This window comes from Acomys minous (assembly GCF_964271855.1).
Source record: "Acomys minous genome assembly, chromosome: 10".
NCBI classification, from domain to species: Eukaryota; Metazoa; Chordata; class Mammalia; order Rodentia; family Muridae; genus Acomys; species Acomys minous.
This window is the reverse complement of record NC_140491.1, coordinates 42,898,178-42,921,539: the sequence shown is the minus strand read 5'-3', so window position 1 is coordinate 42,921,539 and position 23,362 is coordinate 42,898,178. Positions and strand designations below refer to the sequence as shown.

At 39.1% G+C, this 23,362-nt stretch overlaps 1 protein-coding gene across 3 annotated transcripts in view; it reads right to left on the bottom strand.

Annotated features, from left to right (window-relative positions):
* ZPBP (zona pellucida binding protein) overlaps positions 1-23,362 on the bottom strand; it is a 191,120-nt gene that overhangs the window by 48,660 nt on the left and 119,098 nt on the right. The window contains exon 8 of one of the 3 annotated variants that reach the window (XR_014782265.1): positions 14,385-14,536. The exons of the other annotated variants lie outside the window; for them this stretch is intronic. The gene's annotated coding sequence lies outside the window, so the exon portion shown is untranslated. The remainder of the gene's footprint in view (positions 1-14,384; positions 14,537-23,362) is intronic. 3 annotated transcript variants of the gene reach the window in all.

Sequence of the window (23,362 nt, the reverse complement as noted above, 5' to 3'; positions counted from 1 at the left end):
ATCCCACTAACATGACTGCCCAAAGTTACATCAATGGATATGCCAAACCAGATGGGTAAAAGCCCACTTGGCCTCAATCCTACACAAAAAAAAGTATAGGTAGCTAAAGAAAGCTGGGAGTGAAGAAGGTAGTTTTCACCAGAGAAGAACATACAAATTGGTTGTCCACTATCAAAGATCAGCCCTAAAGAAAAGTAAATACATGAATTAACATTAAATAATGAGTGGTTTATTAGTATTATTAATATATTTATATACTTATAGTAAAATATCAAGCATTGATATGATTTATATAAATATATAATTATTATTATAATTATATTGTATATTAATTATATTAATAATATATTATTATATGTTATTGGTTATCAATATATTATATATGTATACAATAATGATTGATTTTAAAAAGTCCATGAATTTTAAGGAGTATTGGGAGGAGTATATGAGAGGGCTTAAAGGAAGAAAAGGGAAGAGAGAAATGTTATAATTATGTTCTAGTCTCAATTTTTTTTTCTGGAATTGGGAAGCTTTGGGGAGCGAAGTGGAAACCTAGTGCAATGGAAACTCTATCAAGTCTATGACAGTAACTCCAGCAACTCTAGAGGGTTTACTCCTAGTAATTAGGGACATAGAGCCTGAACTGTCTATCTTCTGTAACCAAGCAAGGCCTCAAGTGGAGGGATTGAGACAACAATCCAGGCACAAAACCTTCAACCTATAGTTTGTCATGCCTGCCGAGTATTCTGGGACCACTGGAGCCAGGCAGAATCATCATCAAAGAGACCAAAGAGACTTCATTCAGAAATTGATTGGAACAGATGCAGAGTACCACAGCTCCACATTAGGTAGAGCTCATGGAGTCATTTGGAGGAGGAGGAAGGACTAGAGGAACCAGAGGGTCACACAGAACACAGAATCAATTAAGTGGAACCCAGAGGAACTCACAAAGATCAGAAAGCCTATAGGGGTCTAACTTAGGTCCTCAGCATATATGTTATGGCTGAGTAGTTTGGTTTTCTTGTGAGAATCCTAACAATATAGTGGGCTGTTTCTGATGCTTTTGCCTACTTGTGGGACCCTTTTCCTCCTACTGCGTTGCCTTGTCCAACCTTAATGTGTTGTTATGTGCCTTGTCTTACTGTAGATTGTTGTGCCATGTTTATGTCCTTGGGAAGCCTGCTCTTCTCTGAGAGGAGGGGGTGTGGGTTTGGGGGACATAGGAGGGAAAGAATAGAGGAAGAGGAGAGGGTAAAACTACAATCAGAATGTAATATATGAGAGAAGAATAAAAATAATAAAATGATTAAATAAAAATAGTTGTATCTAATAGCTGTGCTCTCAAAAGATGAAATACAAATGGCTGAGAAACACAAAGACATACAACCCTCACAGGGCGTGGTGGCACACACCTTAAATCTCAGCACTCAGGAGGCAGATGCAGGCGGATCTCTGTGAGTTCAAGGCCAGCCTGGCCTACAAAGTGAGTCCAGGAGAGCCAAGGCTACACAGAGAAACCTTGTCTCAAAAAAACAAAAACAAAAACAAAATAAGAAGTATACCCCCCACACACACACACTTACCATCAGGGAAATATAAGCTAAAATTATTTTTGGCTTTCTCTTAGTCTAATCAGAATGAGTAAGATTAATAAAATGAATGACAGTAGATGCAAAGAAAAGGGAACATTTACCCGTTGCATGGAGATGGGGTGCTCTGTACTTTCACAGCACACCGAGACTGGACAACAAATGTTACAGTTACATTTTTTAAGACTAGTCAATTTTCTTGGGCCTCCCCAAAAGAAAACAACACTCTCAGGCAGCAGGAAGTAATTTTAAAGAATGATGCCTCATTTCCCAAAGAGTGGAGTGGTTCTTGATCTTTCTATGGGTGATGGATGCTTCTTATCATTAAAAAGGCATTGGTTCCAAGGTGTTAAATGGTCTTGGTCATGGAGAAAACAAGGTATAAGAGCTTCACATCAAGATTTCTCTTTGTTTTTTTCCTTTATCCTTCTTTCTCTCTTATCTAATGTTAAGGGGAAAAGAGGGTGGAAGAGATAAAAAGAAAAAGGGGGTATACAGAAATACTAGTATAAAAAGATAGATTATTGAATCTATTCTTAATTAAAGAGCAACTACTAGTCTCAAATATTTTGTTTTGGCACAGATTATTTTACACTGATACAAATTTAAAGTTATATTTGATACACATATTGTGTATGTGTTTCAATTCTTATATAAGGTATTGTACCTATGAAACTCATTTTAAAATGCAATGTACAGTTTTAGTCCTTTTGAAGGCTGCTACTACAAACCGTTTAAGATAATTAGGTAATGCAAGTTAGTCAGTCAATCAAACTCATGGTCATGTTAAATACTACTTTAGTTAATTATAGAAATATGTTTTCTAGGTTGAACAGATAGATAGTAAGTACCTAGAAACAAGTAATATTTGCCTATTCAGATATACTATGGATGTATGATCTTCAAAAACATCAGAGTACACATACTATGGCATTTAAGTGTTTTATTAATAATAGGCATTTTGTCAGCTCCTGTCAGCATCCCTATTCTACTTTAAAGGAGAAGATTGGCATCAAAGAACTTCCATATGGAGTTTGCTTCAAATATGGCAAGAAAACCCCTGGAGAAAAAACTGTCCTTGTTTCAACTTCAGACAGCACGCTGTCCAAGCTGTGAATAAGCATGGCATGGGAAAAGTCAATTGTTGAGCTTTGCCAAGACAAGGTAGGCAGTACTTCATAATTCCTGCTTCAAAGAAAAATATGTCAATACTGGGCCAGAAGACTGAAGTTGATGGGTGATTGTTGCAGAAGAATTTGGGTAAATATCTAGGTATCCAGCTGTCTCTGTCATTTATATAGTCTCAGAACTGCTTGCTTCCTATCTACAAGATCCCTGATGGGGTTGGAGACTAGATAGTTATAGTCTCACAATTAAGCTTAAGTTGTTTAGGACTTAAGAACACTTTTAAAAAACTTATTTTTAGGGTCAATTAGACTTTTTTAGGTTGATAAATACAAACTATGATAGAAAATTATTTAAGTACAGAACTCTGAGCGCATCAAGATAGAATAGATATTAGAGCACTTTCTCCTAAGTTGCCAAATACAAATGTACTGGACATTCTGAATGTAATTATTACATGAAAGCCTTTATAACTGTTCTTATTGTTTATAGTTCATTATAATAGAAAAAGCCTTTTATTGGAATAAAGCGGGAATGTAGAGAGAATCTCTTGTGTACTATAGGAAGCATCACCTTTCAATTAAAAACTGATGGCCTATTAGCTGAGGCAGAAAATAGGATGTCAGAGTTTCTGTAGATAAGGATGAACTCAGGGATAAGAGTCATAAGAGATTCATCCTGGACTCTGAGGAACATAGACACATGAAATTGAGGAGAGGTAAGCAGCCTTGTGGAAAAAATACAATAAAATAAGTGAATAAAGTGAATTCTGAGGTAGTCAGGTATGAGCCAAAACTTACGGCCTAAGCATTTAGTCATAAATAATAAAGTCTCAGAGTCATTATTTAGTGAATTTGAGGACAGGTGGAAAAAGCCACTATGACAGTTGGGTTTTGTTAGCTCAACAATCTTAATCTTTTCTCTTTAATTAAAGTAGTCCATTTAAATTAACCAAATGTAAAGTGACCATTTTAAGTAGAGATTTTTTTACCAATTGCACTTTCATGCAGGAATTGAGATTTGTCTTCTTTTACACTGACAAGTTTTGCTATTTTAAATGTGTTTCATCTAATTGTAATTTACACATTATTTTGTTGTGTTTTACCTGTTGCCATAAAGAATATACATTTCAGTCCTCTATTACAATACAGTGCAAATCATTATATATATTACTACTAGAAAATACCTGAACCTTAGAGCATAACAATTCTATTTCCTCTCACTGTTAGTGTTTTATGGCCAATTTTAAGCAGTACAGAGTATTAGATTTTGTATTATGTACTTATATGAGTATGAATGTTTTTCCCTTTTGTATTTTTCTACCCATGATCATTTCTGATTATTTGAATAAGTATTTTAATATTTATTTTAGTGTATGCTTAAAACAAATTCTCTGATATACTGCTTGTCTAGAGGGTTGTTATTATCTTGCCATAAATTTTGAAAGATATTTCGATTGATCAAAGTATTCTAACTTGGCAGTTATATTATGACAGTTTATCAGTACATCATTCTGCTGTAGCATTGACTTCCATCCTTTTCTTCTTCTCGGGCTCCTTATTCCTTTAACCTCATGCTCTAACACAGAATGTTAAAAATTTATGTCTTAATTGACTATTCCAGTGTTCTCAGAAAAAGATTTAACTCTTCTAAGTTTTGAACAATAGTCAGAATGTCTGCATCATAGTCAGAACAGACACTATATATTTTTAATTTTAGAGTTTTAACCAGGAAGTCTTGTTTCTATTGTTAATCCTTTAAAATATTCAGAGCCTTTCCATACCATATTAGTCAGATGGTGGTTTTATGCAACATGGTTTTTTTTTTAAACACAGTTTACCTTTCTAAAGAAAACAGAAACAAAAATATTCTGTTAATTCGTAAGGTGACATATGTAATGACAATAATTTTTCAATTATTAATTTTTAAAGACTTCATTGAAGGCACAGCATATCAAAACTTATGGGACACAATGAAAGCAGTGCTAAGAGGAAAGTTCATAGCACGAAGCATCTGTATAAAGAAACTGAAGAGATCCCATACTAGCAACCTAAAAGCACACTTGAAAGCTCTAGAACCAAAAGAAAGAGATATACCCAAGATGCACAGACTGCTGGAAATCATCAACTTCAGGGCTGAAATCAATAAATTAGAAACAATGAGAACAATACAAAGAATCAATGAAACCATAAGCTTGTTCTTTGAGAAAATCAACAAGAGAGACAAACTATTAGCCAAAATAACTAAAAGGCAGAGGGAGAGTCTTCAAATCAACAAAATCAGAAATCAAAAGGGAGACATAATGACAGACACTGAAAAAGTGCAAAGAATCTTCAGTCTTACTTCAAAAGCCTATATGCCACAAAATTTGAAAATGTAAATGAAATGGACAATTTTCTTGATAACCAATTACCAAAATTGAATCAAGATTAGGCAAACAAATTAAGTAGTCCTATGTCTTTTAAGGAAATAGAAGTAATGATCAAATTCTCCCTACCAAAAAGAGCCCAGGGCTGGATGGATTCCATGTGGAATTCTACCAGACCTTCAAAGAAGAGGTAATACCAATTTTCTTCAAACTATTCCACAAAATCAAACAGATGTAACATTACCAAACTCATTCTGTGAGTCTCAGTCACCTTCATACCTTAACCACACAAAGACTCAAGGAAGAAAGAGAATATCAGGACAATTTCCCTTATGAACATTAATGCAAAAATACTCAATAAAATTCTTGCAAATTGAATGCAAGAACACATCAAAAATATCATTCACTATGACCAAATAGGCTCTATCTCAGGCATGCATAGTGGTTCAATATATGGAAATCTATCAATACAATCCATCATATAAACAGACTGAAAGAAAAAACCCACATGATCATATCCTTATACGCTGAAAAGGCATTTGACAAGATCCAATACCCACTCATGTTAAAAAGTCTTGGAGAGATCAGGGATATAAGGCTGTCTGCTTTTTTCATACCTCTTCAACATAGGACTTCAAGTCCTAGCTAGAGGGAAAAAAAACAACTAAAGGAGATCAAACAATAAAAATTGGAAAGGAAGAAGTCAAACTATCATTATTTGCAGATGATATACTAGTATACATAAGTGAACCCAAAAATTTTACAAAGGAACTCCTACAATTGATTAACACCTTTAGCCATGTGGCTAGATACAAAATCAATTTAAAAATTCTATAGCCCTCCTTTATAAAAAACAACACATAAGCTGAGAAAGAAATTAGGAAAGCAACACCCTTCACAATAACCAAAGTGAACAAACAAAAAAACCCCATAAAGTATCCTAGTATAACTTTAATCAAGCAAATGAAAGACCTGTATGAAAAAAATCAAATCTCTGAAGAAAGAAATTGAAGATATCAGAAGATGGAAAGATCTCCCAAGCTAATGGATCAGTAGGATTAACATAGTAAAAGAAGCCATCTTATCAAAAACAATCTAATAATTCAATGCAATTCCCATTAAAATGCCAATGCAATTCTTTCCTGACCTTGAAAGAATAATTCTCAACTTCATTTAGAAAAATAAAAAAAACCTGAATAGCTAGGACAATGCTACACAATAAAAAATCTTCTGGAGGTCTCTCCACTCTGATGTCAAGTTGTACTATAGACAGTAATAAAATTAGCATGGTACTGGCATAGAAACAGACAGGTGGAAAAATGGAATCGAATTAAAACCCAAAAATAAACCCACTTGATTTTTTACAAATAGACACGTCTATACAATGGGAAAAAGATAATATCTTCAACAAATGGTACTGGTCTAACTGGATGTCCACATGGAGAAAAATGCAAGTAGATCCATATTTATCACCCTGCAGAAAATTCAAGTCCAAGTGAATTAAAGACCTCAACATAAAATCAGACACATTAAATCTATTAGAAGAAAAAGTGGGGAAGAGCCTTGAAGCAGACAACTTACTAAATAGAACATCAACAGCCCATGCTCTAGGATGAACAAATAATAAGCAGGACCTCAAGAAACTGAAGAGCTTCTGTAAGGCAAAGGACATTGTCAACAAAACAAAACAACAGCCTGCAGACTATGAAAAGATCTTCACGAACTCTACAACTGACTGAAGTTTAAAACCCAAAATATATAAAGAACTCAAAAAATTAAATACCACGAAACCAAAAACTCAAATGAGAAATGGGGCTCAGAACTAAACAGAGAATTCTTTTTTTTCTTTTTTCTTTCCTCCTTTATTAATTTATTCTCGTTACATCTCAATGGTTATCCCATCCCTTGTATCCTCCCATTCTTCCCTCCCTCCCAATTTCCCCTTATTCCCCTCCCCTATGACTGTTCCTGAGGGGGATTACTTCCCCCTCTATATGATCATAGGGTATCAAGTCTCTTCTTGGTAATCTGCTGTCCTTCCTCTGATTGCCACCAGGTCTCCCCGTCCAGGGGACATGGTCAAAGGTGAGGCACCAGAGTATGTGAGAAAGTAATATCCCACTCTCCACTCTACTGTGGAGAGTGTTCTGTCCATTGGTTAGATCTGGGTAGGGGCTTAAGGTTTACCGCCTGTATTGTCCTTGGCTGGTGCCTTAGTTTGAGCCGGACCCCTGGGCCCAAATCTGCCTATCATAATGTTCTACTTGTAGGCTTCTAGGACCCTCTGGGTCCTTCTACTTTGCCTTTCTCCCATGATTCTCTCATCTAGAGTCCCACTAGAATGTCCTCTTCTCTGTCGCAGTTTCCTGGTAAGTGAAGGCTTTCGTGGGACATGCCCGTTGGGCTAATATGCAGATATAAGTGAGTATATACCATTTGAGTCTTTCTGCTTCTGGGTTAACTCCCTCATTATGATCATTTCTAGTTCAATCCATTTATCCACAAATTTCGGGAATTCCTTGTTTTTAATAGCTGAATAGTATTCCATAGTGTATATGTACCACAGTTTCTTTATCCATTCTTCTATTGAGGGACACTTAGGCTGTTTCCATGTTCTGGCTATTATGAATAAGGCTGCTATGAACATGGTTGAGCAAATTTTCTTGCTGTGTGCTGGAGCATCTTCTGGGTATATTCCAAGGAGTGGAATAGCTGGGTCTTGAGGAAGCCCTATTCCCATTTTTCTGAGATAGCACCAGATAGATTTCCAAAGTGGTTGTACTAGTTTGCATTCCCACCAGCAATGAAGGAGTGTTCCTCTCTCCCCACATCCTCGCCAGCATGTGGTGTCGCTTGAATTTTTGATCTTAGCCATCCTGATGGGTGTAAGATGGAATCTCAGAGTTGTTTTGATTTTCATTTCCCTGATGATTAAGGAGGTTGAGCATTTCTTTAAGTGTTTCTCAGCCATTTGATATTCCTCTGTTGAGAATTCTCTGTTTAGTTCCATGCCCCATTTCTCAATTGGGTTATTTGGTTTGGTGGTATTTAATTTCTTGAGTTCTTTATATATTTTGGATATTAGACCTTTGTCAGATGTGGGGTTTGTGAAGATCTTTTCCCAGTCTGTAGGCTGTCGTTTTGTTCTCTTTACCGTGTCACCTGCCTTACAGAAGCTTCTCAGCCTCATGAGGTCCCATTTATTAATTGTTGACATTAATGTCTGGGCTGTTGGTGTTCTGTTCAGGAAGTTGTCTCCTGTACCAATATGTTCCAGGCTCTTTCCCATTTTTTCTTCTAAGTGATTTAGTGTCTCTGGTTTTATGTTGAGGTCTTTAATCCACTTGGATTTGAGTTTTGTACAAGGTGACAAATATGGGTCCAGATGCATTTTTTTACACATAGACATCCAGTTAGACCAGCACCATTTGTTGAAGATGCTATCCCTTTTCCATCGAATGGATTTGGCTTCTTTGTCAAAAATCAAATGACCATATGTGTGTGGATTCATATCTGGGTCTTCGATTCGATTCCACTGATCAACTGGCCTGTTGCTGTGGCAGTACCATGCTGTTTTAATTACTATTGCTTTATAGTACAGTTTGAGATCAGGTATGGAGACTCCTCCAGAGCACCTTTTATTGTACAAGATTGTTTTAGCTATTCTGGGTTTTTTGTTTTTCCATATGAAGTTCAGAATTGAACTTTCAATATCGTTAAAAAATTGTGTAGGTATTTTGATAGGGATTGCATTGAATCTGTAGATTGCTTTTGGTAGGATGGCCATTTTTATTATGTTAATTCTCCCTATCCATGAGCAAGGTAGATCCTTCCATCTTCTCATGTCATCTTCAATCTCTTTCTTTAGAGTTTTGAAATTTTTTTCAAACAGGTCCTTCACTTGCTTAGTAAGAGTAACTGCTAAGTACTTTATATTGCTTGTGGCTAATGTGAAGGGTGTAGTTTTCCTAAGTTCTTCCTCTGCAAGCTTATCATTTGTGTATAGGAAGGCTACAGACTTTTTTGAGTTAATTTTGTATCCAGCTAATTTGCTGAAGGTGTTTATCATCTGTAGGAGTTTTCTGGTGGAATTTTGAGGGTCACTTATGTAGACTATCATATCATCTGCAAATAGGGATAATTTGACTTCCTCCTTTCCCATTTGAATACCCTTGATCTCCTTTTGTTTTCTTATTGCTCTGGCTAGAACTTCGAGTACTATATTGAAGAGATATGGAGAGAGTGGGCAGCCTTGCCTTGTTCCTGATTTTAGAGGAATTTCCTTGAGTATCTCATCATTTACTTTGATTTTGGCTATTGGCTTCCTATATATAGCCTTTATTATGTTGAGGAAAGTGCCTTGTATTCCTGATCTCTCTAAAACTTTAAACATGAATGGGTGTTGGATTTTATCAAATGCTTTCTCTGCATCCAAAGAGATGATCATGTGGTTTTTTATTTTCATTTTGTTTATGTGGTGGATTACATTGATGGATTTCCGTATATTAAACCATCCCTGCATGCCTGGAATGAAGCCTACTTGGTCATGATGAATGATATTTCTGATGTGCTCTTGTATTCGTTTTGCAAGTATTTTATTTAGTATTTTTGCATCGATGTTCATCAGAGAAATTGGTCTGAAATTCTCTTTCTTTGTTGAGTCTTTGTGAGGTTTAGGTATCAATGAGACTATGGCCTCATAGAATGAGTTTGGTAATGTTAAACAGAGAATTCTTAAAAGAGGAATATCAAATGGCCAAGAAACACTTAAAGAAACACTCAACATCTTTAGTCATCATGGAAATGCAAATCAAAACAACTCTGAGATTCCATCTTATAGTGTCAGAATGGCTAAGATCAAAAACTCAAGTGACAGCAAATGCTGGTGAGGATGTGGAGAATGGGAAACACTCCTCTATTGCTAGTGGGAGTCCAAACTTGTACAACCACTCTGGAAATCAACCTGGCACTTTCTTCTGAAAACTGGGAATAGATCTACCTCAAGGAATAGCCATATCACTCCTAGGCATATACCCAAAATATGCTCTAAAATACAATAAGAACATTGGCTCAATTATGTTCATAGCAGCTTTATTTGTAATAGCCAGAATCTGGAAACAACCCAGATGTCCTCCAACCAAAGAATTGATAAAGAAACTGTGGTACATTTACACAATGGAATACTACTCAGCAATTAAAAACAAGGAAATCTTGAAATTTGCAGATGAAACTAGAAATTTTTATGCTGAATGAGGTAACCCAAACCCAGAAAGATACACATGGTAGATACTCATTTATAAGTGGATATTAGCCATAAAATACAAGATAACCACACTACAATAGAAAGACCTAAAGAAACTAAACAACAAGAAGTGTCCTGGGGAGAATGCTTAATTCTCACTCAGGAGGACGAAGAGAATAGACACAAGCAGTTGAAGAGAAGGAACAGGTAGGGATATTACCATAGAGGTCCTCTGAAAAACTCCACCCAGCATTGGATTGAAGCAGATGCTGAGACACACAGTCAAACTTTGGGGTATAGCACAATGAGTCATATGGAAAAGTTGGGGAATAGAAGTACGTGGAGGGACCAGGACCTCCACAAGGAGATCAATGGAGCATGAAATCTGGGCAGAGGAGGGGGATGCTTCAGAGACCAAGGACCATGCATGGTAAGGACCTAGACCCTCTGCTCAGATGTAATAAATAGCACAGTCTCCTTCTGGGTCCATAATATGGAGAGTAGGGACAACTTTTGTCCTGGACTCTGCTCTCTACCCATTGATCACTTCCCCTTAGTGGGGAGGCATTGCCAGGCCACAAAGGAAGAAGATACAGGCAGTCCAGATGAGACTTGATAGGCTGGGGTCAGATGATAGGGGAGGAGAGCTCCCCATTCTGAGGACTAGGGAGAGAGGGAAGAGGTATGAGGGAGGGAGGGTGGTACTGGGTAGAGATGAAGAAGAGGGCTACAATGGGGATGTAAAGGGAACAAATTAAATATAAAAATAAAATAAGTAAAACAAAACAAAAATTAAATGGTACTGAAGTTAAGATGTTTAACTTCACCCACTGGGGGAAAAAAAGAATAATCAAAAAGGAGAAAGAGGCCTTTGTGGCTTTACTTTTATTTCACACTAACACAGAACAGGATGTACAGTGAAGGGGATCTAGGAAAAATTTTTTTAACTCTAAGTTTCTGCTTAAAAGCCTTTTAAAATTTTCAGCGCTGAATGAGTATGATAAACCCATATATTCTAAAATACTTTATTTTAAACAACTATACCTGCTGAACAAATCACTTTTACTACCCAGTTACTATATCATACAAAGTTTATTAATAAAGCTGTCTAAAGATAATTAAATATTCTAACACATAAGCAAATCACTTGTGGCACTGAAATAAATCTGTCTTACTGTAAGAGAGCTCCATATAGATATCATTTGACTCCCAAAATGTTTGTACAATGTCTAGTGTTTTTATAAGGAAACCACCAACATAACCCAAAAGACATTAGCTGAAAAGTCACCAAAGAATGCTAAAAATGAACATATTACAGAGTTCTCTCTTCTGGCTGACAGTGAGTTTTAAGTTTTCCATTATTCTTTCTGTGCCTTTTCTACACTCTGTTATGCTAAGATTGTCTGAACTTTCTAGTACTAAGCTCCAGTGAAACTTAAGATCTTAATGCACTTTCACATTTCTATTTCAAAATTCATAGTGAGATACATGGATTTAACAATTTTAGCTTATCTTCTGTTGATAATGAATAAAATACAAATGCACATGATTAAAGAGCTAAACTGATATTCTGCATTTTTTAGTATCCTTAGACTTTTCTTCATTCTTATCAATGTTCTGTAGGGACATCCGTAACTATCCATTACCAAGAGCTCCAGCATTAGCCTCTGGAAGAACATTAGTTTATGTCAAAACCCTATGATTGGTTTTTAATTATTTTTCCGACTTGCATTGTCTAAACAAAGATAAAACAAAAAATTATAAGGTTAATGCTAGAGAAACTGAAGTAAAAAGAAATATCCTATTGTTTAAAACAGTTTTTAATCTAAAAGAACAAGAAGGAAATGGCTTTATGGACTTCTTAACATAGAGTAACAATAAAGTCAAGTCAGTTAAAATGAATAGCAACAAAATCACTCAAGTACTTCCTTCAAAACAAAAAGCTGACAGATACTGAAGAAGTAGGCCAGGCTTCGGTCACGAGAAGGCAACCAGGTACACAGGCCCAAAAATACATGATGGTATAGGGTGAAAAAGGAGTGGGCCAGAGGTAACCTAGAATAGGGCTGCCAGATAATCTCAGATCCATATGACACAACAGGAGTAGCATATATAAGGACAAGGCAAAAGTGGACCCAAGTTAGGGAACAAAGGCACAATGAGATACACCATGCAATGATGATAAAAGGTACTGGCCAATGATGTGCTGACCCATAAATAGTGAATGCTATTATAGCTACTAGAGGATTCTAAGTTGCAGACTGGAGTTAGACTCTGGAAGCCCTAAATAACTTTACATAAAAGAAAAATCATAACCTAACTAAAACTTAGAATCTTCTAAGTCAAATGCCTCCATAGAAATAAGAAAGGTAATCTACAGGGGGAAAGAGGGATGAAATAACAGACAGAGGGAAAGAAGTCAGGAAGTTAATAAGGCTGGTGAGGAAAAACATCAGCTATAAACTAGCCCCAGGTATGTGACTCCCAGTGCAGAAACAAAATAACATGAAAAGCCAAGATATATCTTCTGCTAACATAACCTTTCCCATATTACTGACTGCTAAGAAGAAAAATGTAAAAAAAAAAAAAAAAGTCCAGACTAAGATTCAAAAGAAGAATGAAAATTTAATCAAACTCAACAAAGACATGAATACAGTCCAGAAAAATAAAAACAAATGCTGAATGGAAAATAAAAGTATATTCAAGACCTTAGAAGAGAAATTAAATAAAGAAATAGAATGGCTGCTTTCTAAAATATGACACTAAAAAGGGAAAGAGTTATTACCTAAAGAAAATCTTCAGTGGAAGCCATCACCTTGAGAATGCTCATGTTCAAACTGACTACTGGTAATTGAAGACAGGATAGCAGGACTGCATATTTCAGCCAATAAGAACTTCTTAATAACAACAAAAAATTGGAAAGATCCAGACATACAGAAAGTCCTAACCCAAGAATTTCACAGAAGTGAAAATTTTCCATAAGAAAGACAAAGAGAAGGGTTTCCAAACAAATCGAAGAAAATCCCCCAAATCTAGAGAAAGATAACCATGCAGGTACAAGGGTTGTGGAGAATACCTAACACAGCACCATAATACAAACTCCAAATTTCACATTATAGTGTCTTACATAGAGTGTATATTCCTGCAATAAGCATCATGACCAAAAGGAACTTGGAGAAAAGGAGTTTGTTTCAGCTTGCAACTCTCAGGTCACATTCCATCACTGAAGAAAGACAGGGTAAGAACTTAAAGCAGGAGCCTGGATGCAGGAGCTGAAGTGGAAGCCATGAAGGAAAGCTGAATACTGGTTTGCTCTCCTTGTCTTTCTCAGCTGGCTTTCTTATATCCCCCAGTACCATCTGCACAGGGATGGCACCATTCACATTGGACAGGCCCTTACACATCAACCACTAATCAATCAAATGCTCTACAAGCATGCTTACAGGCCGATATTATGGTGGCATTTTGCCAACTAAGGTTCTCTCTTCTCAGATGACTCTAGCTTATGTCAAGTTGACAGAAATCCTAAAATACAGAATAAAGAAAGGACAATGAAAGCTGGAAGAGAGAAGGGCCAACCATATAAAAAGACAGGACCATGAGAATACTATTTGGTAACTTCATAAAAGATTGTACCATCAGAAAAGCTCGTACCACCATGGTGACATCACAAAGCTCTGTGATACCCTCCATCCCAGGACAGTTCATTTTCTGCATGAAGCTTTTTAAATACCCTTTTCCTGAAACCCTGAAAACCTTTACCTCAAGATACCCACTCCCAGGACTTGCCAGCTGCTTTCCTGACCATCAGACTACTGCAACAATAATAGTAAGTGAAGGTCTAATTACCAAATTCCTCTCCCCACAGGACTCAACAAACAAACTCCTGCCTCCTAATCTGTGACACCATGCCCATTTGAGGCTGGGTAGATTTGCAAGCCATCTGGGGGAGATGCCAAGAGCTCATAGCAACTGCCAAGACAACAGCAACTGCCCAACCCCAAATGCCTAAATATCTTTGTCAAAACAATATAGAAAATAAACCAAGATAATACTTTACCCTCCAGAATCATCAATCCTAGGGCTTGAAAGATGGAGGTGTCAGGAGCACTTTCTACTTTTAAAGAGGACACAGGTTTACTTGCCACCACCAACTTGACAGCACACATCCATTTCCACGGTATCCAATACATTCTCCAAGCTTCCAGGGTACTAAACAAATATGTGGTATACATAATACATACATTCATGTATGCATGCAAAATAGTCAGGCCCATTACCATAACAATTGACTATTTGATAGAAGCATTTAAAGAATGAAGAACAAGGAATATTATAAAAAAGGCCAACAACTGCAACCTGTCGATGCCGCCCCCGACCAGCAGGAAAGACACCAACACCGGGAACTCTTCTTGCCACAGTTTTATTCAGGATCCTGGACTACCGGAGTGACCCCAGGAAAAGCTCCCACAGAACCTTTATAGTGTGCCTGGTCCTATCAGAGACTGCCATGTTGTCGCTCTTGGTTGGTACGTTCGGATCATGCCACCTCACGCTATGCCTTCTTCGAATCACGCCACCTCACGCCATGCCTTCAGGCATGTGCATAAGGGGCTTGCTCACTGCGAGTGCGCAAAAAGGGGCGCATTGCACCAGGGAAGCAGCAGGGGGTGCTGCTATCTGTGGCTCTCCACAGATCCCCCTTATTCATTAAATTTTGAGCAAGTGGCACAGAGAATGCCTGGTAGGTTGTCCCCCCTGCACTGGAGAAATAGGAACCTAGGTTCTGACAAGATGGTTGAACATTGGCCATGTAGCCCATCCCCAACATCTTCTTCTTCTCCTCCCTCTCTTTATTAGAAAAGGAGGTAGATGGATCCATCATACACAGGTGAGCTTGGGTCCCCGAAGGGAGCGGGCATTAACCAGAGGGGGGAAGCATTGACCTGATCCTCCTGGGCCACATTGGCCTGTCAAGATGTCTTTTTGAGGAGGAGAGGGAGGTCCTGATCTGCTGTCTGTGGGCATCCCCAACATACAGCAAACAAGACAGTTTCCGACATCAACCTCTATGCAATCAGGTTTACTTCTCGGGGGACTCAGAGTCGGACAATCGGGTCCTCCCCCTGCGGTACCTCGTCCTACACCCCTTGCAGGTGCCCATGCCTTACGGCAGGCAATATCTGAGTATATGCCATTCTCACCATGCCAAGGAAGGGGAAACGGAAGCACATTAGTGTCATGGCCTTGGTTCGCCAAGTGAACGGAGGATCTATACCTGTCACTGACTACTTCTCTATCATGCCAAGCCACATTTGAGGAGATTGCCCAGCCTCCAGTGCAGCAAATGCTTGCATCACAGAGGCCTGCATGCGATGTTGGCGGGCGTGCATCCTGCATATGCACCAGAGTGCTAGGCAACTGACAAGGACCAGACACACTGTCAAAGCTCTTATTCCCGCCCATTCCTGCCAATGAGAGAAGGCATTCTGGAACCACTGCGACAGCCCAGAGACCATGGAGACGTCAGTTCGTGTAGAATTGATGTGCATTAGGGAGAGATGCAGTTCCTGCAGGGGACTATCCAGGCTTCTGCTCCAGTTACCTGCAAGATACTGGGAGAGACTGCTAGACAAGTTAATAATCTGAAAACATAAGCTTCCCTTAAGGGGAAAGCCCATATTTTCTGTATCAGGTGCAATCTCTTTTGTTAACGAAACATTGGTGGTGAAGATTCTTGGGAAAATTGCGGTTGTATGTTTTGGAAAGCCCGACAAGATTCTCCACCTATATTCAGGCTGTGTCATGGAGTCCGGAATGTTTCCCACCATTATCATCCAGATTCCCATCTATGGGGTCAGGCTCTGCCAGAGGCTTTGGAACATCATCATTTTTCTTTTTGTAAGTCAAGTTAACCTTTCAGGCACCCACACTGGTTGGTCTGCATCCTGTGGAAACACACAAACAGATCCTCTCGCCCAGACCAATACTGGGTCTGGGCCCTTCCACTGCCCTGTAAGGACATTCTTCCACATGACTGTGCCTTTATAAGTAGAGTCTCGGCTCTCATGACGCTCGGCGGCCATCATGCTGGACTTATCTAATTGAAAAAAATTTATAGTTAACATAGCCAAAGAAAGGCACTCTCTAGGTGTTCTTTTATACCCTATTCCCCTTTTTTGTTTTTGAAGGCATTCCTTAAGGGTGCGATGTGCTCTTTCAATGATGCCTTGTCCCTGAGGATTATAAGGGAGGCCATGAAGTAATATAACACCCATATGTGCACAGAAGGAGGTAAAAGTAGCAGATGTATAAGCTGGACCATTATCAGTTTTATAAGTTTTTGGAATGCCCCAGGCACTCCATGCCACAAAGCAATGATCAATAACATGATAGGATTTTCCTCCTGTATGTGGGGATGCAAATATAATACCTGAGGCAGTGTCAATTGAAACATGCACATATTTTAGCTTCCCAAATTCTGGTATATGAGTGATATCCATCTGCCAGATATGCAAGGGACATAGGCCTCGAGGATTTACCCCGAGGGGTAGTTGAGGCCTAAAAGGAGCACATGCTTGACACTCTTTCACCACAATTCGTGCCTCCTCTCGTGTAATGGCAAAGCGGGAAGCTAAAGTTTTCACATTAACATGGAAATAAGAATGGAATTGACGGGCTCGATCCAGATTAGTCAAAGCAGTTAGGATTAAATGGGCCCGTGTGGCTTTATCCACTATATCATTACCTTCTGATAAAGACCCTGGGAGCCCGGTATGTGCTCGAATATGTTGAATAAAGAAAGGTTGAGTACGTTTCCAAATGAGGGTTTGTAATTAGGATATCAATTCTCCAATCACACTTTTCATATTAATTTTCCCTGTTATCTCTAACTCTTTGACTATATTAACCACGTATTTGGAGTCAGAAAGAAGATTAAAAGATTGTGGGAATTCTTGAAAAACAGTGATGACAATTTGTAATTCAAGCAGAGGCAAATTTCTTTATTATCGGCTGGCCTCCATCAACTGAATATGCTCCATGCCCTGTTTTAGATCCATCAGTAAAAATAGTGGGGCAATTTTTTAATGGTTGCTTAGATGTGACCATAGGAAAAATAACAGGATGCTCTGAGACAAACTGGAGAATGGGATCTTTGGGGTAGTGATTATCAATATCTCTAGTATAACTGCAGCGAAGTATTGCCCAATTATCCAGAGTATGAGAAAGCACTTCAAATTGTTGAGCTGTATAAGGTATTATAAGCTTCTTTGATATAAACCTACAAAGGCCAATTGTGCTACTGCATCAGGATAATGACTGAGTGTTTTTCCTGAGGAAATCTTTGGATGAATCCATAATAAAGGTGCCAATTGCCATAACACACCCATAGGTTGTCTCTATAAGGGCAAGATTAATAATTGGAATGCTATATTGGGATTCCATCTGGTAAGGCTTGCAGTAATTAATCCATCCTCAACAAGGGATAAGGCCGCTCTTGCCTCAGGGGTAAAAATTCTAGGGGAAGTTAAGGCAGGATCCCTAGGCAAAATATCATATAGTGGTTGTAATTGGGAATTAGTGAGTTTTAAGTAGGGTCGCAGCCATTGTATATCCCCCAGCAATTTTTGGAAATCATTAAGTGTTTTCAAACTATCAGTTCTTAATGTAATTTTTTGTGGGGTAACTCTATCCTGACATATTCTTGTTCCTAGATAATCAATAATTGTAGCTTTCTGTACCTTCTTTGGAGCAATGAACAATCCTTTTACCTTTAAGCTCAGGACTAGCCGGGTGTAAGCTTGAACTAAAACCTCCTCACTCTTTGCACAAATCAAAATATCATCCTTGTAATGAAAGCACTTAAGTTGAGGAAATTCTTTCCTAAATCCCTGAATGGCATCAGCGACATATAACTGATACATCTTAGGACTATTAGCCATTCCTTGTGGTAACACTACCCATTCAAATCTCTGATCAGGCTCTGTATGATTTATCAAGGGTACTGTGAAAGCAAATTTCATTGTGTCTTTTGGAGACAGAGGAATGGAGAAGAAGCAATCCTTGATGTCTACAATAATATGCCAATTTTCAGGTAAAGTGCATGGCAATGGGAGGCCTCTTTGGACTGGCCCCATTGGCATCATCTGATTATTAATAGCTTGCAAGTCATGTAATAACCTCCATTTGCCTTATTTCTTTTTTATAACAAAGATGGGTGTATTCCATGGTGAAACTGAGGCCTGTAAATGACCTAATTCCAGCTGTTCCTTAACCAACTCATGAATGGCTTGCAATTTTACTGAGGGCAGGGGACACTGGGGAACCCATACAGGTTCCTCAGTTTTCCATGTAATGGGAATTGTATCTTCAGTGGCCCCTAGGAAAAACCCAGACCCTACGGTCAAGCTTTGGAATGCCGGCAATAGGATCTGGACATCCCCGCAAATTTTTTCCAAGTCCTTTTCCTCCAATATATCCCATATTATTCATCATCTCCTGGGACTGTCTGCTGTAGGACTCCTGATTAGTGATCTCATATCCCACTGCATTCAATAAATCTCTTCCCCACAAGGTTATGGGGACTTCTAATACATAGGGTTGGAAAACTCCTCCATGTCCCTCTTCATCTCTCCAATTTAGCATTCTGGCACTAATATTTGGGGTTTTCTCGAAACCCAGCCCTCTGAGTAAGTGACTAGAGGTTTGAACAGGCCATCCGGGGGACCAATCACCTTTTGCAATTATGCTAATGTCTGCTCCAGAATCCATAAGGCCAGTGATTGCTTTTCCTTCTATTAAAAGTTTTAGAGTGGGGCGATTTTGTAAATTCATAGCTACGTAAACTGAAGCTCCTGAGGATCCAAACCCCTTCTCTCCACGTGTTTGATCTTTTGCCAGGAATAAATTATGACAGCTAGGAAGAATGAGCAACTGCGCTAGACAGTCACCGGGCAAAATTGTGCTCACCCCATGAGGAGATGAGATCATAATTTTTACAGTGCCTGTATAATCTGAATCAACTACACCAGGATGAATAATAAGGCCTTGCAATGTAGTAGAACTACGGCCAATTAATAGTCCCACTGTGTCTTTTGGTAGAGGGCCAGTGAAATCAGTGGCTACCAACTGAGGCCCCATTTGTGGGGTCAGTACGAGTCTGGTGGTGGAACAGAGGTCGAGGCCTGCACTCCCTCTAGTAGCTCTGCGGGGCATTGCCATTCTATGGGAGAAAGCAGACTCGGCCACTGTTCTGGAGCTCTGGTCTCCTCCATTGCCCAATATATTTGAGGGCCCTGAGGACGAGGGCCCCGTGTCCTGTTTTTTGGCCATGCTCCTCTAAATCCTGCTGCTAGTGGTTGACCATTAATGTCTTTTACTGACCGACATTCATTAGCCCAATGATTTCCTTCCTGCATTTGGGACAGAGGCCATGCGTACGTGGAAGAGGATTTTGACTAGTCTGATTAATCCCCCTGGGACACTGGCATCTGAAATGTCCTTCTTTGCCGTACTTGAAGCAATTTTGAGGACCAGTAATTCCATTTCTATTCCTTCCTTGTGCTGCCTGCATCACAGCTGCAGCCAATCCTACATTTGATAATGGTCCTCCTATCTCTCTGCAGATCTTCAACCACACATCTAAAGATTTATGTTTGTATGGATTTATGGCTTGTCTACACTCCTTGGTACATTGTTCAAAAATAAGTTGTTTTATCAAAGGCATTGCAGTATCTGGGTCGCTGAAGATCTTTCCAGCGGCATCAACTAATCTGGCCACAAAGTCGGGAAATATTTCATTGCTTCCTTGAATAATTTTTTGTGAGATTTCCAGATACTTCCCCTTGTTTAGGAAGGGCTTTCCATGCCCTTGTGCCAATAAAATTAATTTGCTCATAAACTTGCACCAGATATCCTGTCTGTTGGTTAGCGAAATGTCCCTGCCCCATAAGCATATCCTGGTCCCATGATGGCTGTCCGTTAGCTGCATTGGCAGTTGCCTGCTCAGCTGAGAACTCAATGTAATAAGCTTTCCAATCTAAATAGGCGCCAGGTGAAAGGCAGGCTCATGCTAAATTTTGCCAATCTGAGGATGTCATGCAATATCTCCCTAGGGACTCCAACTGTGCCATAACAAAGGCTGCGGTCGTGCCATAAGCACGAACAGACTCAGCCAGTCTTTGGACAATTTTAAAATCCAAGGGTTCGTGATAACGATTCCCTTGTGCATTCTGAAAAACTGGGTAACAATGAGGGGCATTTTGCAAATGAAATTGCCTCCATACCTCAGGACAGACAGACCTACCTCCCCCTGGTATATAGGGCAGGGGTCTTATTCCACCTGGAGATTTAGGTGGCTCTAGTTCAGGAGCTGACGGCTGTGTAATCTTGATCCCCTTCTTTTTTGGTATAATAATGCTATCTAGCTGTTCAGCCAACTCCTCTAATTCTTCATCCTCGGGGCCAGAATCGTCCCCTTCAAACCGTTCCTCTTTCACTTTCCCTAAAATATAATTCCCCATTTTGTCCGAGTCCCAGAACTTTATTGTCTCAAAGCCTGAGAACTTAACAGTTATGTCCCACTTACCAGGAACTTAATCCCCCATTTTGTCCGAGCCCCGGAACTTTATTGTCTCAAAGCCTGAGAACTTAACAATTATGTCCCACTGACCGGGAACTTACCAGCTAGCTGCCCTGGCTGCCGCAAGTTCTGACGGGCCACCAAAATGTCGATGCCGCCCCCGACCAGCAGGAAAGACATCAACACCGGGAACTCTTATTGCCGCAGTTTTATTCAGGATCCTGGACTACCGGAGTGACCCCGGGAAAAGCTCCCACAGAACCTTTATAGTGTGCCTGGTCCTATCAGAGACTGCCATGTTGTCGCTCTTGATTGGTGCGTTCAGATCACGCCACCTCACGCCATGCCTTCAGGCATGTGCATAAGGGGCTTGCTCACTGCGCATGCGCAAAAAGGGGCGCATTGCGCCGGGGAAGCAGCAGGGCGCGCTGCTATCTGTGGCTCTCCACACAACCTAGACCATTGTGCCAGAAAACTAGAAACTTTCCATCCTAAAAATAGGCTAAAATAATTTGTGACCATTTTGGAAATCAATATGATGCTTTCTCATGAATTTGGGAACAACTCTACCACAGGATACAGCCATACTATTCCTGGTAATATACCTGAAAGATGCTCCACCAAACAAGGACATTTGCTCAACTATGTTCATAGCAGCTTTATTCGTAATAGCCAGAATCTGGAATCAACCTAGATGTCCCTCAATCAAAGAATGGGTAAAGAAACTGTGGTACATTTACACAATGGATTAAATGCAAAGAAATCTTGAAATTTGCAGGCAAATGGATGGAACTGGAAAATATCACCCTGAGTGAGGTAACCAAGGCCCAGAAAGACATGCATGGTACACATACTCACTCATAATCGGATATTAGCCACATAATACAGGATAATTACACTACAAAACAGAGTCAGAAACATCAACCAATTACCATGTATAATGTGGACCTAGACCCACTGCTCAGATGTAGCAGCACAGTCTCCTTGTGGATCCCACGTGTGAAGAGTAGGGACTACTTTGGACATACTCTCTGGCCACCAAACTTAGATAACTTCCCCATGGCTAGATGGCCTTGCCAGGCTACAGAGGAAGAGGTTTCAGGTAGTACAGATGAGACTTGATAGGCTTAGGTCAGATGTTAGGAGAAGAGGGCTCCTCTTTCTGAGTAATAAGGGAGCGAGGAAGGGGGATTGGGAGGGAATGAAAGAAGGGGATACAATCAGGATGTGAAGAATTTGAACTGCAGAACAAGCAGGTAACTTATGTTGCTAATCCCACTAAATGGGAATAGCTCGGAGACTGCCTGAGACATGAATGTCTAGGCATAGACAATGCTTCGTGTTGGCTAGAGAACCCCTATGAATTACTATTAGATGCCATTCTTCATAGGGCATGAATGAAGATTTATAGATGTCTTTTTTTTCCTGTTCATACAAAGAGCAGAAATCCAGCCTTAATTGTTCTGTGCATCACATACACCTTATACACTTATAATTTTAGGACTGTATAATACTTGTGAGAAATTATATATTTTCAGGAAAAAAGAACCAGACACTGACATTGGATCAGACCTGACAGGATGAACTCTTCTCAGTATGCTGGACACTGATATCCAGTATCCTTCATGTTCCAGCACCAAGTGCTTCAATTGCTGTTCCTCATCAGAACAAGACAGCTCCCAGGACATTCTCAAAAAAAGATTCCAATACCAATTGGTCCAGCATTTCAGACTGTCCCACACAGGACTGAAATTCAGGCTATAATTTCTGAACATTTAGAAACTGGACCACAAATGGGATTCCTAGCTTGTTTAACCATTTCCCCAATTTTATTTGGTCCCCTCCTTGGTATTATTCATCCTGAGTCTGCCAGAAGAAACCTTAAGAGAATGATGCCCCATTTCCTTTAAAGGGGATCAGGTAGGTTTTTGGTTGCTTTCTTGGGCAATAGAGGGTTATGATCAGTGGGAGTTGGTTACAAGTTATTATCGATCATATTTAGAAAGAAAAAGAAAGCGAGGTTAGACTCAGTGATGTCTCTCTTTTCCCTTACCTTACATTCTTAGGTTTAGAAATAAAGGTTGAAAAGAAAGAAGGGGAGAATATAGAAATATATAGGGAAGATAGAACAAAAAGTAGATTAGTGAATCTATTCCTCAGCTTAATGCCTCAATTGTCACTCACAAAGTTATTTTTAATTCACTGGTATAGAATGTTGTATATAAATGCAAAATAAGTTAATTCTAGTTAAAGTGGTATAGAATTCAAATGTAAGATTATTATTCACATAGATTATATATATGTATGTGTATACATATATATTTCTACTGTAATATGAGGTATCATACCCATATAACCCAAAACTTTGAAAGTGCTATTGCAAGCTGTGTAGGATAAGTAAGATATTCAAGTTAATTGTTAGGAGACTAAATCATGGTCATGTCAATCACTAGTCT